The sequence below is a fragment of the Pinus tabuliformis genome, chromosome 3_2 (genome assembly GCF_031772625.1).
Source record: "Pinus tabuliformis cultivar Carrire ecotype Pingquan chromosome 3_2, CPIR1, whole genome shotgun sequence".
Taxonomy (NCBI): Eukaryota; Viridiplantae; Streptophyta; class Pinopsida; order Pinales; family Pinaceae; genus Pinus; species Pinus tabuliformis.
The window spans coordinates 237,713,301-237,730,657 of record NC_142302.1 but is presented as its reverse complement, the minus strand read 5'-3'; the positions used below and the strand labels follow the sequence as shown (position 1 = coordinate 237,730,657).

General features: G+C 36.9%; 1 long non-coding RNA gene across 4 annotated transcripts in view; it reads left to right on the top strand.

Moving 5' to 3' along the window:
• The first annotated feature begins 1,317 nt into the window (after nt 1–1,317).
• LOC149180577 (uncharacterized) overlaps nt 1,318–17,357 on the top strand; it is a 350,426-nt gene continuing 334,386 nt past the window's right edge. For 2 of the 4 annotated variants that reach the window (XR_016256951.1, XR_016256953.1), the window contains exon 1: nt 1,318–1,818. This is a non-coding gene — a long non-coding RNA (uncharacterized LOC149180577). Of the gene's footprint in view, nt 1,823–17,357 lie in introns of all 4 variants that reach the window. The other 2 variants (XR_016256950.1, XR_016256952.1) reach the window with 1 other exon arrangement.

The following is a 17,357-nucleotide window of genomic DNA, read 5'->3' as shown; positions in this document are numbered from 1 at the left end:
TTTGACATAACTCTATGACTGGAGTATTTATATTATACGGGAAAAAATCATGATTAAATTGAAATGGTGGAAGGATGAAATGCTTTTATTTATTTAGCCAAAAACGTATTTATACTTAGTAACATTCACCCATGTAAGTTTATATTGGTTAAGTATTACATGTAAATTATTGAAAGATGTATTTATGCAAGGAGTATACAGATAGATACCAAGAAAAAAATGAAGTGTTGTTTATGGCGTGAGTTCCATTTAAAAGTCATTTGACAATTGATGGTTTAAATAGAAATATAAAAGCAATGCTGTGTTTATTTTTGAATAATTTATGTTAAAAACACTCAAATTCATAATACAACAGGAGAGGCTGCATGGCAGCTAGTCCTTGCTTGCTTTGACTAGTCACAACCCCGAACAAGTCACATGCCGGAAACCTAATCTGCTTGGACCAGCGACGAAACAAGTAACGATTGGCAAGTCGTGTTCAATTGTTGCATGTTCCAGAACCTTCTTCTGCGTTTTTCCTTTCATCAACAACCAACAACAGAAGCCTTTCAATAGATATTGATTCCGCAGGGTTGCTGCGCAAGGAAGAAACAACCCCAGCAGAAGATCCAGATAATAATGAAATTAACACATTTAAGTTGAGCTAACAGCCAATATAGCAAAGATTAAGTGAAATTGAAATAGCGCTAAAAAATAATATTAGTAGAAAACAACAGAGAGTACAGTTACAAATATATCGCTTGTGCTGGTCGCTTGTTTCCTATGAAAGAACGCTATTTAATGTTGTTTAGTCTAAGGCATATCAAGTTATGAGAGATAATAAATAATAACATTATTTTACCTGAAAGGTATTTAGCCCTCAGTGTGCAGAGATGCAAATAGAAGAGAAGATGTGAAAATAATATAGTAAATAGTTCATAACGCTTAGTTGGAAGATTTTTGAACTTGATAATTAAAGCGTCGAGGATAACCATTTTATGTGAGCATAATATTGAAAATAACTATACATTATTTATAATGCGTAAACTTGCCTCACTTAATCCCTCCCTCATTTCAATTTTCAATGCTCAATAGCGGATATACCTTAACAATGTTGAAACACACTTTATTGCAACCAAAAACTGGCTTTAATTCCCGCCACACTTGTCTTCACAAAGAACTAAAAGCTGATGGATTCTTGCCATACGTGTCTTGAGAAAGAACTGAGGATGGATTCCTGCCACACATCTGTCATGACTGAGAACTGACGGATTCTTGCCACACGTCTCTTGACAAAGAACTAAAAATGGATTCCTGGCACACATCTATTTTGAGAAGGAACTGAGAACACTGCCACAGATGTGTCTTGAAAAAGATACCCTGAGCAGCAGTGAGTGCGACCTGAGTTCAGAACACTACCACCCCAGGATCCATTGCTAAGGCTGCTGTGTTGAGGCTGGTGGTGAAGGTGGCATCTCGTTAATCCGCAACCGTACTTTAGGGAATAGAATTATGCGAATAAATCCATGCGAAGGAGCTTCATATTGCAGGTAAGCTGAAGCACAGAGGAGCCGACTGAAGGGGTGAGGTCAGTAGGCAAACTTGTTCAGACATACAGATCAGAGACAGTGCGGTAGGTGGCCAAAATTTCAAGTCGGCTCATCCTGAAGATAGATCAAGGGAAGGTATCAGACCGACTCTACTTCTTACCACCCTGAATTTCTCGTCTCTGTGCCTTCTGGAGTATGGTCGTTCCGAAGTCATCCTCTCAGTGTTGGTTGCCTTCTTCTGGAGTATGGCCATTCCAAAGTCATCCTCTCAACGTTAGTTTCTAGGCAGGCAGGTACACTATGCACTTTATCCTCCTTTGAGTGTCAATAACAGCATTAAGTATATTGCTTCAGCAGAGAATTTTTCAAAGAGATGATTGCAAAATAAAAACATCATTAAGTATTGCATACTCTGTGATGATTGATTTTTGGGTTGTTTTGCAATTTTACCAATATGTTACTTAGAAAATACTAAATCTTTTATTGTTTCTCTGGCTCCAAGCTCTGATGATTGACTTTTGGGTTGTTTTGCAATTTTACCCATATGTTACCTAGAAAACACTAATATGACCAATCTTTTATTGTTTCTCTGGCTCCAAGCTCACATCCCTAAGATGACCACCGACTACCTACTATTTCTCTCTCTCCAAGTTCACATCCCTGAGCATATATGAAAAGGGGTAATTTGTTATTATGCCATAAATACCTCAGATGTAACTAGCTAATACATAATACCTGACCACCCACTACCTACTATTTCTCTCTCTCTCTCCAAGTTCACATCCGTGAGCATATATGAAAAGGGGTAATTTGTTATTATGCCATAAATACCTCAGATGTAACTTGCTAATACATAATACCTGACCACCGACTACCTACTATTTCTCTCTCTCCAAGTTCACATCCCTGAGCATATATGAAAAGGGGTAATTTGTTATTATGCCATAAATACCTCAGATGTAACTTGCTAATACATAATACCTATTTGTAGACAACCACTGGCACAACCGCAGCAAAGGCAACATCAGCTCCTCATCTAGACAAGCTCCTCATCTAGACAACCACCAGCGCAACCGCAACAAAGGCAACATCAACAACAATAGAGACAGCCTCACCAGCAACAAAGACAATAGAAACAGCAGGGTCAGAGGCCTGCACAACAAGAACCCCCGAGGAATTGTGGCCAACAGAGGCAAGCTCACACCCAAGGGAGAGGTGGTAACCTCATGGCCAGCAAAGGCAAGCTCCCTAGGCTGCTCGACAGAAGGGAGTAGTTACCAGATTTTAGTGTCTAGTTCACTAAGGTCGGTCTTCAAGATGTGAGATGTCCAACCCACCTTAACCTGCCTGGCCACACCACCACACATGCACCCATAGATAGTGGAAATACGACTATAGCAGATGCAACCACCATGTGGTGTAGCCAATTTATATACAAGCATGTTCGTGACCCTAAGCTGAGCTAACATTTAATGCCCTAGACTAATGCCAACATTAGTTTAGGTAGTATTTTAAGAGTTTGAAAATATCAAACAAGCAAAAAAGTTATAACATATTCTCTTAGCTTCAGATTACCCCTATTCTCTTAGCTTTGGATTAGCTTTCTTCCTCGGGAAGAGGCCAAATAACATGATAAACTAAAATAACATGATAAACCAATATACTTACTTTGTTTATAGTTTATGGTACTTTGTTTATAGTTTATGAGCCCGACTAAGAATCAATTCAAATAATACTAAACAACATGTTTCTGATTACTATAATCCCATGCCAGGACAAAGGGACTAATAATGAGGAGAATTGTTTTAAATTGCAATCAAGTTGGACATTCAAATTTTCACAAGAAAGTGATATAAAACAATGGTGTATTTTAATGATAAATATATCTAACTTACTAATTGGTTATGGGAATAAAAAAAAATGGAAATGAAGGATATTTAGTGGATAAGAAAGAGATATAAAACAATGGTGTATTCTAATGATAAATATATCTAACTTACTAACTGGGATGTTTAGTGAATAAGAAAGAGATATAAAAGAATGGTGTATTTTAAGGATAAATATATCTAACTTACTAATTTGTTATTGGCAACAAAAAAATGAAAATGAAGGATATTTAGGGGTGCTTGTTGAAAAATAAAATATCATATTTATAATAACTATACTTAATGCTTTTACAATCTATGAAGATTATGCGTTAAAGGTTTTGCCTGCAAATACAAAATCATTAAATAAACAATATTATATTTAATATGAATGGATTCTTGTTATATGAAATTTATATTAAATCCCTTAAAAGGAAAAGGTATTTCTAGGAAATCCATACATTTATACCTGTACAAAGATTTGTTGGGTATGAAGAGGGTTTAGACAATTATTTGAAAATTAATTTATTATTTTTGAGGTCGGCTCATGGATATCTATGCCAAAAAATATAGAAAAGTGAATATGATTTTATCATTTTTATTGGTCAAAACTATATTGAAAATGAAGTAAATAAAAGTTATACTAATATAATATGATTGTAAAACCATATAATGAAAGAGTTATGTTGGTGTTGGTAATCCATACGTATATCTCAAAACATTTAGTAAAATTTGATAGATATTGAAGGGTATTTCAGGTTGTATAGACATAGTGATTGTAGACAATTTGAAAGAAAAACATATTTGTAATGATGAAGGAATAATTATGCAGGTACTAAAGTCTATAATATGACAATTGTAGACAATTTGAAAGAAAAACATATTTGTAATGATGAAGGAATAATTATGTAGGTACTAAAGTCTATAATATGACAATGTGAATGATACATAATTGTTAGATTGACTATGGCCTTGTTTGCTACAACATAATTGTGCAGGTGACAGGATATCTATTATTAAAAAACATGAAACTAGTTTGCTAAATAATGTAATTATTTTTCTTAACATTTTCTATATATGACAACCCTTGAATTGGGAGGGAATGACGAGGCAATGCAAGCTAGGGTCCACTCTATGGTATTTTGGTGCAATGAATAGGATGAAATACCTAGATGGGGATGGAAAGGAGATGAAAAATTTCGAGCTAAAGAGGAATACAAACTAACAATATATTGGGAAAATGAAATTTACTCATTGATCCAAGGTGTGGAATGTGGATTTGTGACCAAAATAACCATGTTCTTGTTGTTGTTGGCGAATAGAAAAACATTAACATGCAACAAAATTGTTTGGAGGGGATTCTTAAGAACATTTATGTGTCCAATATATAGAGAATAGGGGGACACACATCTACCTATTTGATGAATGAAATGAAATTTAATAATCATGGGATAAGGGAGTAGAGGTATTTAGATAATTAGACCACAAAACGGGAGATAACATGGCCATGCTAGGAGATGGAGATTAAACCCTTTTCTAAACATCTTAAATGTGGTTTGGAATTCATGACTTGAATTCCTACTCTAGAATGTTTGGAAGAAGTGAAAAATATGAATGTTTAAATATTATTCACTCCCTCTAAGCTCATCTGAGGATCAAATCCTCAAGAATATTATGGATTTCATAAATGTGAATCGTCGCCATAAGAATCATGGGAACCATTAGGTGTAGAATATATTATCTTTGATAATTGGCATTTACAAATATGCACTAAAATATTAATCATTATTAAGGAGGAAATGAGGACCCCATCCTTGATGATTGATCTCCTTCATTACCTCATCAGTTCAATTTTAATTTCTATGGAACCTTAATAGGTAACCATGGTATGTCAAGAGTGGTAGGGTCTTTTAGAATTTGTGAAGGTTAAATTCAAGTATAGTTTGCTAAATATTAGGTTATAATTCCCATACCGGCACAAAGTTAGCATGCCTCACATTATGACTACAAAAGGTAAACCAATATGATTTTTATAATGTGATGATAGAAAGAGAATATTGCATGTTGATTGAAGCCTTGGAAAGAATTGTTTATGGGTCTATCCCTAACAATATATCTACTAACTAGTGCTTAGGTTTTGAATTCTGTAAGGTGGTTGGTATGATTTAAAAAAATCAAGAGCTAGTCCCATCCCACATAATAAGAAAAAGAAATTATTTGGAAAAAATACTAGCCAACAAATGGATCCTTCAAGAACCTCTTCCCCAGGTTTGGACATCTCCAAGTGTGCCCCACTACACTAAATCTAAATTGTCTCAAAATTTAGAACTTATATTTGGAATCCATACATGGAGTGATTATCTGAGGGCTATGTGAGGGGGATAACTCATGTCACATGGTATAGGTTCTTGGTTATAGTTGAAGGGTGGTGCTCGATGGTGAAGGTTCTAGGTGTCACCATGCTAAGATCATTAAGGAATGTTAGGAGTGGTAAAACTACACCTACCAATTCATTTAACAAGGTACAATACCTTTATGACTAGCATGAGAGGAGGATTTCGAATCTTTGTGGTAATAGGTAGTGGATAAGGGATTAGATAGGGCATGGTACATGCTCCTCTATACCATATCATTTGTAAAGTACAAATAATGATACCCAATCAATTAATATTATGGAAGTAAGGTTGTGGGTTTATAAGAAGGAAGTGGTTGTTATTTTAGAGCTTTTGTTGTGGGGCAAGGCCATAGTGAGGCCCTCTATGGAGAACTAGACATTATTGGTAGTGACTAACACTATTTTCAGAGGGTTCAAAGGTTACTAGAATTGCAGGGGACATAACTATGCTTGCTATATTGGCATGGTTGGTAACGGGGGAGGGATTCTAAACCCTATATTTAACATCCAATAGCACCTCCTTGATGCAAAAATGGGAGAATAAGGGGAAATCTATTCAGTTATATCTCAAGAGAAAAGGGAGAATTATAGATCACGTAAACTAACTAGGTCTAAGTAGGATATGCTTCTTGCCAAAAGTAGGTTCCTTTATGGTTGTCCCATGGGTGTAAATGAAGCTATAGAGAACCTACATAAGGCAATGAAATAAATACATAATAAAATAATATGTTGCTGAGGTAATAGAAGCATACGTGGTGCTAGCTTAGGTGGAGGAATGGGTGAAGAACCTAGGGAACTTAGGGACACATGAGACAATTTTTTGAAATATTTTTTTTTTGAAATAACATAAATGTACTAGGTGATGAATATCTTGGTGGCCCAATAAATTTCCCTATAACACCAAACAATTATGGGCCTAAAACATGAACTGAGTATATTTGAAGGGAAGTTTGAAGCCCTTGTGAAGGGGTACTCAGTATTAGTATTTTAGTTTAGAAATTAAAAGGGAAGTTTTACAAGTAAAAAGAACTAGAGGGGTCTTGAGGCTTGGGAAAAACCCATGAAAACCCTATTGTCATCCTAAAAAATCCCCAAACATAAAAACCTCAACCAGTAGAACATCCTAAGAAAAAGTTAGGAGGATGTAGTCAAGAGGAGGTGATTCTAGAAATTTTCCTATAGGAATATCTCCATCTTTTGGTAATTAATTTTGTGTCTTGAAAGCATGAGTTTGGTCTAGTCTAGTCTCTAGACTATACGTCTAAGGTTTATGTTTATACTATGTCATCTATTGAAAATTAGGCTTTCAGTTCATCAAAATTGTGGCCTTTTGGGTTTTGAGGAGGTCTTAGCTTCCCAAGTGGTAGGCATCTAAACCATTGTATCATTTTCATAATAGTTTGTGAATCATATGAAATAGAAAGACATAAATTATATATATAATTACGTTTTATTAATTTCGTAATAATTATAGAGAACAATAATTCAATGTCAAAGATGATATGAATAATATAGATTAATGTGATTGAAAATTACATGCTATTGGGGAGATTTGGGGGCAAAAAGTCAAGTTTGATCCTATGGGGAACTACTTTATGGACCTCTTTGGAGTAAATATTTTAGTTGACATATTGTTGGTTCCTCTCATTTTAACATGGAGGAATGGACGCTAGGGTAGGAAGGTATTGCGAAGAGGCTGGACCCTTTCTTGGTCCATGAAAATTTGGTTGAAAGGCTAGGCACTTTGTGCTCATTAGTTGTTCCAGCTGGGATTTCAGATCATGATCCCATTATTCTCTATTGGAAAGGGGAGTGTGATTGGGTTGGTACTCCATTTACATTTAATCATTAGTGGTTATTAGATCATGATTTTGAAAAATTGGTCTGATCTACTTGGTTACTAGGTGGTTATTATATCTAGACATCTTATATGGAATTGGTGTGTAGAAAATTAAATTTCCTAAAGGGCATGGTTCATGAATGGGAGAAAGACAAAAACTAGAACAATATAAAATAATTGGTGGAGATTTATTAAAAAACTACATGCATTATCTAACCCATCTAGGTTGGATTTCGTTTTTGTGGATCAGGAAGACTTTTCCCTAGAACTTGAGCATCAGAGGCAGTTAATTTTAAATATGAAAGAGGAGGAATGAAAACTCAAGAGTTGTACCATTTGGATTGAAGTGGGTGACAAAAATACTAAATTTTTTCATAGGTATGCTTCTAAAATGAAAAGAGATCATTCCATTTTTGAATTAAGGGATGGCAAGGGTAGGGTCATCACATCATAGGAGGACCTTCAAAGGGAGGTGATTCATTATTTTGGACACCTATGTGGCACTAAGAAAGAGGTGGATATCGAAAATCAACTTTGGGTCATGCATTCATATGTTATTATGTTTAAAGATGGTGACAATGAAAATACTTGATTTCATATGAGGAAATGGTGAATGCTATTAAATCCTTTTAAAGGACAAAATTCCTGGCCTAGATGGGTTGTCAGTGGAACTATTTCTCCATTTTCTTGACATCATGGGGTAGGATCTACTTTTGATAGTATAGGAGTCTTAATCCTCAAGTTGGATCAGTGGGGCTGTAAATTCTACTTTCATGACTTTTATCTTGAAGGTCTTTGTGCCTACTAATTTTATGGATTTTAGGCCTATATCCTTTGCAATATTATCTATAAGATGATTTATAAGCTCATTTCTTCCCAGTTAAAGGGTACATTATCCAATTTATTGCACCTGAACAATTTGGGTACTTAAAAAATAGGCAGATTATTGATGCAGTGGCAATAGGCCATGAGTGTTTGCATATTATAAAGTTAAAAGAAATATGATATTCTTATGAATATTGACTCAATCAAGGAATACAACTGTGTGGATTGGGACTACCTAAGGATGGTATTTCAAAAAATTGGATTTTCCTTGAGGAATGTTGATTGGATTATGGCTTGTGCAACTTCAGTGAATTTTTTTGTGCTTATAAATGGGATACCCACTATTTTTTTCAACAAATTTAGGGGATTAAGGGAGGGTTGTTCACTTTATCCTTTATTATTTCTGTTGTTAATTGAATGGATGAGTAGGTTAATCACTTTGGAAAACTCCATGGATTCCCTTTCCAATTTCTCGATTACTGGGTCCATTTCCATTACATACCTTATATTTGTCAATGATGTTCTCATTATAGAGAAAATTTCCACTAGGGAATGGTCCACTCTTAATATTATTATTGGTTCATTGGTGATGCCATTGGACTCATCATGAGTAAAACTAAATCACTTATGATTGTGTAGTTGTCCCATCATGCTAGGATTATGGAGATTGCAAAATTATATGAAGTGGAGGTGGCCCCTTTAGATCGTAGCTTCAAATATCATGGGTTTTGGATGAAACCAGATAAACTTGGAATAAAATATTGGAGCTAGCTTATCAAGAAATTTGAGCATAGATTTTCATCATGGAACCATAAATGGTTGACATTGAGGGGGAGGTTGATACTGGTGCAATTTGTGTTGTAGAGTATTTCGATATATTGGATGCACTTATATATTCTACCTAAAAATCATCAGAAGGATCAATACATTTAGATCAAAATTTATATGGGAAGGTACCTATGATATAAACAAGTTACATATGGTCAAGTTAGATGTGCTTTCTAGGTAGTTTGAGGATGGAGGATGGGGGGGCTTAAATATGGAGTAGCTTGGATAGGCATTATTGGTCAATATATTTTGGTGTGCAATAAATGGGGTAGGATTTTGGAAACAAATTATCAAGGATAAATACCTTCATAAGAGGTCAGTCTGAGATTGGATCAAGGATGGAGCAAAATCTCCATGTTCATTTTCATATATATGGAGAAATTTTATCAAATTTAAACAATGGTTGATGGGAAATATTTGCTGGGAGCTTGGATCGAATGATAAGGTGGGGATTTGACTTGACCCTGTTGGTGACCATATTCTTCTTGACAGTCTTATCCAACACATACATAATTTGGGATTTAACTACAATTACTAGTTAAGGGTTTTTCAAGTGTCTTTCACTATTTTTCATTCCTTGATAGATGCTTAGGACTTGGGTGTTTATGGTGTATTGGTGGGAGGTCGGGATTGATATATTAACTGCATAAAACTGGATAGTATTTCATTAACGACTGGTAAATTTTTTTTGTATGGGATGAGAAATTGGTATAGGGACAAATTATTGTAGCAGATTCTTATAGATATATCATTGTTGTGCATCATCGAATTGGGTTTGGGTAATGATTATGTAAAATTTGGAATTGAAATATGCCATAAAAGCTTAAATTCTTTGGATGGTTGATTTCACATAATAAAATACTTACATGGGAAAATCCATGTAAATGTGGTTTCATTGGAGATGTGTTTTATGCCAACTTGGCTTGGAGGATGCGGCACACTTGTTCTTACATTGTCCATTTGCGTTTGTTATTTGGACTGGAGCATTGGAGATCCTGGACTTACTTTCAAACTGGAATTCCTCTTCCATTGAAGCATGTTTAATGGACTGGTGCAAGGAATATAATGAATTTTGTATTCTTTTGAGCTATATTTTATGGGGTATTTGGAAATTTTGGAATGCCTTCTATAATAAGCCACATAAAATTAAGATTACACGATTGAATATTTTTCTTATTACAATGAAATTTAGTTGGTGGTATTTAAAGGTAATATGAGACATATAGTGATACAAAATATTTGGAGCAGATCGTTTGTTGGTTTCTTTGATAGGGAAGCTTCAAATTAAATGTGTGGTAGTGGGGTAGTCATTGTCATTAAGTCGGGTCACTATTATAATTTTAGTTGGAACAATGGGAGGGGGACCAACACTAGACCGGAAACCATTGCTCTATGGGGTGTTTTACACTGTGCTAGATGGTTGGTTATTGAGTCATTTGAGGTATATGCCAATTCAAATGCATTTATTGATTGAGTGATGGATCATTCCGCCAAGAAAAGCAGAAAAAATCAGTCATACAGAACTATTTTTAACGAAATGAACAATACGATTGACTGGATTTCTTTTTATCCAACTACTATGGAACCACCTTTTATTATTAATTGGTTGAAAATAATCAAGATATTGATTAATATGTTAAGGGAGGTGCAATTAGTCATTTATAGAGAGAAAAAAAAACATTATAGATGGTTTATCAAAAGATGGTAAAATTTTTTACCATGGGAAGATTTTATATATTGTTTACTATGATGACGGTCTTCAAGGGAGTGGGAAGATCAACAACATAGAGGTTTTTTCTTCTTTCTATGGTTGTTGTAAACTAGGTGGACATTTTGTGGTATACTGAAAAATATGTGTTGAGATATAGTAGTTTCTTTTTTATATGTTACTATATAATATAATATGTTATCTTTAGCCTACATACATGTAAACAATGGGATACCTATTGTACTTTCAAAAAGACACTAGCAGTGGTGTAATTTTAGGACAAAATTTGGTCATACTTGAACAAATAGTTATTAATATAAAAGACCTATTGGTTTTTTCTTTTTGAAAATAAAAAATCTAGTTTAGAAAGTGTTAATATTAGATTCGAAACATCCAACATAAAATTCCTAAACAACAAATATCATGTTGAAAATTAAAAAAATAGAATGTAAAAGTGTCAATATAGACTCTTGGAAGTGCAAAATATAGTGATAAAGATGCCAATATTAGATTAAAAGGTGCAAAACCCAATTCCAAAAGTGCCAATATAAATCCAAAAGTGTATTTTTGTAATTGATATTAGTAGTTTCAAAACTAGATTTTGCAATTTAGAAACCCCATTTTTGTACTTTAAAAATATCAATTTTTTGAATGAGATTAAATTGGATTTTAATCCAATTTTAAGGAAATTGCAGTTAAATATTGTTACTTAAGAATAAAAGGTAGTGATGTTTAAGTGGGATCCCATGGGAATATCCAATGTAAACAAAGTTTTATATAAGCACCATTTAAAAAAACTTAATAGATGGATTTTGGAACGATAGGAACATCATTTTTTAATATGAATGACATTGTATCATCATGGTTAATATAAGGAATATGGGAAGGAGGAATAATAAAAATACAGAGTAAGGTATTTGAAGCAATTAAGTTATAATGAGAATGAGAACATGTTGAGCAAATTTCAGAGTAAGAGTAATGATGATGCATGATAATTTATCTCGATAAATAACTCATATACTTGTTATTTTTTTAATGAATTGTATCATACAAGAGTTTATAAAGTATTAGTTGGTTTTATTTTAATATATATTTCTTTTATTCATAAGTTAGCGTTCTATTTGACCATTAGTTTTTTATGCATTACACAACACCTAAGTTTTTTTCGAGGTTAGGGTTTGAAGCAAGGAAGATGGCAGGTGTAGGGGTAGGAAGGCCGTACAGGTGGAGGCCATAGGGCCGGGACAGTGACAGGGAGGCATATGGGAGGAAGACGGATGGCTACAACACAGGAAAGGACATCAGAACTGGGTTCGCTATAGGAGACAGGTGGATGCGGACGACAGATAAGAGTAGCCCCAGAATAGTAAACCAAAACCCATGTGTGGCTTAAGAAAATGGAGGTTGGAAGGAAAACGGGGTTAAGTAGTAAGCTTAGCAGCGTTGCTGCTCTCAGCCCGTAGCACACAAATGGTGAAAGCTTGGAGAAGGGCGATTTTCATGCTCAACAGTTACCAAGGTGTAGCCAGCAGTTATCAAGGCACAACTGGCAAGAGGATGGTCAACCCAAATGACACCTTTGATCTGGACCCCAAACCTGGTGACATCTTATCGGTCTAGGGTCTGGAGGTCACAGACGAGGTTTATCGTTTCTGAACAGCCAGAAAGAATTCTCCTTCATTTAGGAGACACAGGTTTAGAAATAATCTGAAGTAGCGGCAACTAAAAAACCTCAATTAAGTTTTGAAAACCGCCATCCCCTTAGCCTCTTCTATTCCAGAGGGTTAGAAGATGTAGTGATTAACTGCGGTTTTAGAAGCAACAAGAAATATAACCTAGGAATTAAGCTGGGAGCGGAGAAAGGTAAAGTTGAAGAGCTATGTTGGAGTCTAGATTAGATAGTAAAATTCCAAAATTCCCTCAGCCGCAGTCAGGCAAAGTAGTAAAATCAGTTCTTGGGGTCTGGGTTTGAGGGGATTCTGAAATTAATAGAGGGTTTCGAGGGAGATGGGAAGGCTGTGGAGGGGGGGTTGAAGAAGGGGAAGGAAGCAAATCTCGCAGAGACAAAGGGAAGGGGTGAAGGTGGACAAGTAGAAGGTAGACTAGAAGGAGGGAGTAGGTTTACTCAGGAAGAAATGAGTACACGAACACTCCATGTAGCATCAACAAATGTGGAAGCGACCAAACAATGTAGGGAGGAAGGGAAACGATAGACGTAGGTGGGAGAGAAGAGGAAAAAGCCCAAAATAATCAAGAGAAAAGGATCAGTAGCAAATCTGGTTCTTGGCATGGATGCAACAATAGATGAAGCTATGGAAGTCGTGGATATAACGCTGGTTGGAAGGGCAAGAGGGAATTTTTTTTTTGCTAACTACATTCAGGAATGGGCTTCCCACCATTGGAAGGTGGCCCCAGATTCAGTCTTTCAAGTCTCAACACTAGTAGAGGGATGGTTTATTGTAAAACTCGAGAAAAAAGAAGAAACGGATTGGATCTTGGGAAGGAATTGGGCATTCGAGAGGTACCATATTCTAATAAAATGATGGAACCCATTGTTTGATGTGCAGAGGGAATGAGTTGACGAACTGCCAGTTTCAGTCCGCTTGCTAGGGCTCCCTCCATTTTTCTGGGTAGAATCGGTCTTCGGGACTATTGGGAATCACCTTGGGAAATATATGGAAACAGACATGTCCTTTTTGCAAACCAAAGACTAGGGGATGGCTCGCATCCTAGTAAGCCTTGCCCCTTGGGCAGGACTGGCAGAAGAAATTCAGTTGCAATACAAAGACTTCAAATACTTGCAACAATTAGACTATGAGAATTTTCCATTTCACTGCCATAGGTGTCACATTTATGGACACTTGGCAAAAGAATGCCTGATGGCATTCAGACATCGAAGGAAGAAGAGGAAGGCAGAGACAGGGGAGGCAACTGAGGAAAATCTAAAAAATAAACCCTCGGGGAAAGGCAAGGGGGAGGAGCCGATGGACACAGACAGACCTCTGGAGGATCCAGTCGGAAATATGGATGAGTAGAAGGAACCCATCCGGGGACATCAAACACCCCAACAACTTGAAGGGAATGCACAAAACCAGGACATAGTAGCAGACATTGATGAGTGCCAATCAATCGACAGAGAGGGTATGGGTCTAGATTTAATCCTACCTTTTGCTACTCCTATTATTTCTTTAAATTTAGTTGAATCTGTGCCTGGTCCCTCTAGGAAACAGAACATTGTCATTGCTATTTTAAGTTAAGATAATATGCAAGTTGAGAGTATAATTACTTCCATTCCCAATCTAGATCTGAATCGTGAATATGCCAGAAGCAATGATGCCTTTCTGAGAGATGAAACCCTCACTACATCCAACCCTTATAACCTCAGGCCTCGAGAGAAAAAACCTCCCTCATGGGGAGTGGTGGGGGTAATGGGGGGAATCAACATGTAATCCACCCAGCTAGGTGACCATAAGGTGAGAGGGAGGAAAAAAAAACCTGTCGAAGGCTCAGTTAAAAGCCAAGCTAGATATTGCAAACGACAAGAAAATGTCCATTTCTGGGGTGTTTAGAGCAGCAAAACCCCCCCTTGAGGTTGATCAATGATCATCCTCTCCTGGAATTGCAGATGTTTAGCCAACAACCCTAAAAATTTGGCCTTAAAAGAGGTAATCTGAACCTCCAATCCAGACATACTCCTCCTTCAAGAAACTTTGGGAGTAGGAGAAGAAGTCTCAAAATCATTGTCAAAATTTTTTCTTGGCTGGACCATCTAGGACTTGGATGCCAAAGGTCACTCTGGGGGCCTACCTATGGTGTTTAAGGAAGGGAAATTAAAAGACCTAAATTCCTTGGGGATGGACAAGATAATGGGGATGGTAGTATATTCCCAAGAACTATGCACTAATCTGTTGATTGCAGACATTTACAGGCCATGCCAAGGAAGAGCCCTCTTCTGGAAGACCCTTCCCTCCAAATCTTTACTTAACAACCCAAATCTAGTCATTAGGGGAGATTTAAACTTCTCCATTGGCTCATCCAAAACATGGGGCCCGTCGACTAGAGAAGATCAGTTATCATATTTTTTTACCAATTTATTTAGAGAAAACAAGCTACTGGACATAAACTTATTGAATATTAGACCTACCTAGAGGAATAGGAGAATAGGGGAAGGTCGTGTTGCAAAAAGGTTGGATCGCTTCCCCCTTCGTGAGCAAGCAACAACAAATATTCCATCCTTCCTCTAGTGGGTGGGTGAAGGGGGAATCTTGGATCATATGCCAATATTGCTAGAACTATCCAAGCCCCCCAAAAAACTGACATCCCCCTTCAAATTCAATCCTGCTTGGCTACAAGAGGAATCCTTCAACTCTCTCTTTAAGGTCACCTGGAGACCTGCAAGGGCCAGTGACTCTGAAGATAAATCTTTCCCGTTCATGGATAATCTGAAGCGCCTTAAAAAAGCTACGGTGAGCTGTGTTGTTGGGAAAAGTATCTAATACGGAATGACCCTATCCCACTCTAAGGGTGATAGTACCTCAGCAACAATCGAAGCAAAGCTATCTAAGATTTCTTCTTTATGAAAGTAAAATAGGGGAGAAAGAGATCCACTAACCCATGTCTTTCGCTAATGGTTGATCCAATCTTCTCTCCTTGCTACTTGCTCCCAGCTCCTTGCTCTTTCACTGGCCCAGCTACACCAAGATCCTGCAAAATGGCAAGAGAGGGAAACTACAAGAAGCATACATTCATAATTGATTCAAGGATTAGAGTAAATCAAATACACAAGTATAACAATACACCATTGAGACACATGCATATAGAAGAACCTCAAATGCTTTATTAATGGAAGAAGTAAAGTTCAGGAAGTGATACAACCATAAAAGGCCCAATCCAGCATCACCTCCTAGCAGAAAGAAATCTCCTCTTCACCTCCTTCAAGCAAATCACCCAATAGTTCTATACTCAAACCAACAGCACTTCCTTACATTCATAAGATTCCAGCCTCCTTAGACCTCATGAGAGAGCTCTATATATAGGAGTTTTGGAGAAAGGATGAGTCAGCTTGAGGCTGGCATGAAGCTGACTAGTGTCCTCTCCCACTTCAGTTATTCTTCAGTTTTTGAGTCCACTTGGAGGTTCTTGCTTCCACTTGGAGATCTAGACCCTCTTACTCATCACCAGTTGAATTCCTTGATCCAAGTGTCATTTTGGAAGCTTCCTGGCCATAGACACCTTGAGGAATGACTGTGCCACTTGGCCAAACTCGCCCAACGCAGGTAGCCTTCTTTGCAGTTGACATTCAGCGCAGGTACACAGTGGAGCACTTGACATTCAGCGCAGATGCTCAGTGGAGCAGTTGACATGATCCAGAATTAGCTTGTTTTTGAGTGTTTTTAGGTGGAGAACTGATATTCAGTGCTGTGGTTTGCTGACCTTGTTCCTCTAGGGGTAGGAACAACATCTTTAGGGACTTTGGATCCCTTAGATTATTGACATTTCATGCTTCATGCTGTAAGGCACAAAAATGTCTATAACAGTTGCCCCCTAAAGTATGAGGTCGTTTATCGGGTGAAATGCTTTATCAGGAGGATCCAAAGTTCATTCAATCGCCGAGAGGTGACGTGTAATAAAATACAATACAATACATTATTTTTCATTCTGATTTCATGATTTAGCTGAGGCGGGCATTCCCATGCTCAGCTTTATAAATTCATTTTGGTACATAGAACAGACGATCGTCTGATGGTAGACTGATAATTCTCTGCTGAAATTATCATCCTTTGAGTAGGATGATCATCTGCTGCAATGATGTACATGTCAAATGTCTTTATATTTCCTGAATATATATCGCAGCCCGGATGGATGAAACTAGATCCGGGGTCTTCAAACTCGTTCGATCTTCACTCTAAGTACAAGTCGATCCATGTGAGAATTGTGCTGAAGTCGAACATGGAAAGACATTGCTTGATTACCGGTCAATGATGTAAACCGTTAACAAGCACGAGAGGAATCACCGATAATGATAATGATCCTCAAGGTACTGCAGTACAATTCACGTGGTGTGAATAAAGGACTTGGCGTCGAACACCACGCAAAATCTTTCGGTCGAAGGTCATTGATGTATACCTGTCGCCGGAAGTGAGAAACTTGCCATTGAGGCATGCAAGCTTCAAAGTACTGAGGGGGGTGTTCCTAGATCAACTTCTTGGATAATGAGCTGAAGTCGACAAGAAGCGATCCGTCAAAGGAGGGCCTTAATGAATCCCACATCAGTGACATGGAACGGAGCTAATGATTTTAGTGGAGGTGAAAACAATCTGTGACATATGATTCAGGGTGGCGATCATGGGTGGATGAAGGATAATGT